Below are 2,856 nucleotides of genomic sequence, written 5' to 3' on the forward strand. Positions count from 1 at the left end.
TATCTATCTATCTATCTATCTATCTATCTATCTATCTATCTATCCATCCATCCGTCCGTCCGTCCATCCATCCATCAAATCTACTCTAATCAGCAGTGGCTCAGAAGCATAACAGGAGCAGGCATGATGGTTGCTGTAGATGGGTGTATGCATGTATTTTGGTTAATAAATCAAATTAAAATAGGCACAGTGAGGTGAGAATAATTGCACTGACAGTGATAAAAAGATTAGATGTGAAATGAAGGAGAGACACAGCATCACTAATGATACCTTGGCTCGGTTCCTCGGTTTTAATATCCACCCCTAACACTCTGAGTCCTTCAAATCTGTATAGATGTTGGGAAATGTGTTAACCATACAAGCACTAAAGAAGCAAGTATAATGATAAAATCCTGGACTTTCCAGTGAACCAATAATCTGCTTTTAACATGTTTTGACAAGTTAGAAAGACTGCATTAGATCCTTAAATCTCAGGGCTTTTGAGATGACAAATTAAGACAAAAGTATAACACATGTTAAATGACTACTGATCAGACTATTGATTATTTGACCCTTCTAAATATTCAATATTCAACCAATATCAGCCCTGATACTTAACTAAATACTTCTTTCTACTTTGAATGAATGTACCATATATCTTGCTTATACAGTATTGCATTGGATTTTAATGTCTCATATTTGATCTCTAGAAGTTTTATTTAGCTATATTTATATGTTATATGTTGTAAATGTGTGTGTGCGCACGTGTGTGTATGCATAGTTCACATTTACAACATTCAATTACACTGTAAAATTAATTACTATATATAATAATATACACCTACATCACAAAACAAGCATATCATACACATTATTATTATAGTTTTAGAATATAAATATATAAAATCTATTAAATATCAAATAAAATGTTAGTATAATAGTATATTCATATATTGATTTAAGTAAAATAACTGCAAACCCTTAAAGTTATATGAAAATAAAATAAATAAATGCACATTTTCAGTTATTTGACATGTAGGTTTACTATTATAAGGAAAGGGAGTGTGTCCTCTCTCTCGCGAATGCTTATAATTATCATATACTTACAAACATCAGACAAAGGCTGAAGACACTGGCACATCTAACTATCTGGAATACACCTGAGTAACTTGTTTGGGCTCGACAATCTATGTCTCATATTTGATCTCTAGAAGTTTTATTTAGCTATATTTATATGTTATATGTTGTAAATGTGTGTGTGCGCGCGTGTGTGTATGCATAGTTCACATTTACAACATTCAATTACACTGTAAAATTAATTACTATATATAATAATATACACCTACATCACAAAACAAGCATATCATACACATTATTATTATAGTTTTAGAATATAAATATATAAAATCTATTAAATATCAAATAAAATGTTAGTATAATAGTATATTCATATATTGATTTAAGTAAAATAACTGCAAACCCTTAAAGTTATATGAAAATAAAATAAATAAATGCACATTTTCAGTTATTTGACATGTAGGTTTACTATTATAAGGAAAGGGAGTGTGTCCTCTCTCTCGCGAATGCTTATAATTATCATATACTTACAAACATCAGACAAAGGCTGAAGACACTGGCACATCTAACTATCTGGAATACACCTGAGTAACTTGTTTGGGCTCGACAATCTAATTTTGACGTAGTCACATGGTCTTTTAAGTGAGAGCATTGACTTTGCTGATGCATGAGACAAATCTAATCATGTTGGTTTGGTGTTTTTTGGGGTTTTGTAAGATTACTGGATCAAGCCGTACATATCATCTGTAGACAAATTAGGACACCTTCAAGCCAGCTCTGTATTACAGTGTGCCGAACATCCTGCTGATGATTCACTCCCTTATGGTCACTTTCATATCCAACCAAATCATTTCAAACTTTAAAAAAAGGCAGCAGGCAGCGAGTGTTATTTTTACCAAGCCGTTTGGGGTTTTGGGTGAGTTCGTTTTAATTTCAGCGGTGGATGAAGTCACTGAAGAAGCCTGTTATGGCTGCTGTCCTCTGCATGCTCTGCACTGGAGACTGAGGTAATGGATCCTCCATTCATGTGTTCTCCCACCAGAGAGAGACATTCTGCACAACTGATGCTGCTTGTTTTATGGGCTGGAATGTATGACATTGAAATGAGGCTTCTGTTCCAGTGAACAGTGTCATTATTTACCACAGAAGGCTGTCAGGCTTGAAATTTACATTTAAGTTATATTCAGCCCGTTTATGTAAACACAGAAGGAGGGCAAATATGAACTCAGAATAATATACATAATCATAAAACTAACTTATGATAAAGTCCTAATTTTATTTCTTTAGTCATTTTTTTTCATGCATGTATTTAATAGTATTTTGATTAAAACGTACTTTAAATTATTTTAATATTGGGTAAGTTACTCTAAAAAAGTAACGAATTATGATACTAATTACTTCTGTATCAGTGTAATCAGATTACTGTACTAATTACTCTCTCTAAAAAGTATTGCATTTCTTAGTACAAATCACTTTCTAAATCCACCTAGCCCAGTAAACAATACAAGGATAGACATGAAACTGCTCATTTGATACTTTCAAATAAAAAATGTAAAATTGCATCAATTATTCTTGAAATGACCAAAGTATATTAAAGGGAGAAGGTTACATTAAAAACATACATGATACAGTTTAACATTAGATGTTACATTTTGATGTCTGTCTGTCTTAAACACAGTTGCACAAGCATTAAAATGTACAAGCAATATTTATCATAGTAAATATCTAATTTTTTAGTCTTTTATTTTTTCATGTATTCATTTTATTTAAAAAGCAGTATCTATCTATCTATCTATCTAT

This window comes from Sinocyclocheilus anshuiensis, unplaced genomic scaffold (genome assembly GCF_001515605.1).
Source record: "Sinocyclocheilus anshuiensis isolate Anshui unplaced genomic scaffold, SAMN03320099.WGS_v1.1 scaffold582, whole genome shotgun sequence".
Taxonomy (NCBI): domain Eukaryota; kingdom Metazoa; phylum Chordata; class Actinopteri; order Cypriniformes; family Cyprinidae; genus Sinocyclocheilus; species Sinocyclocheilus anshuiensis.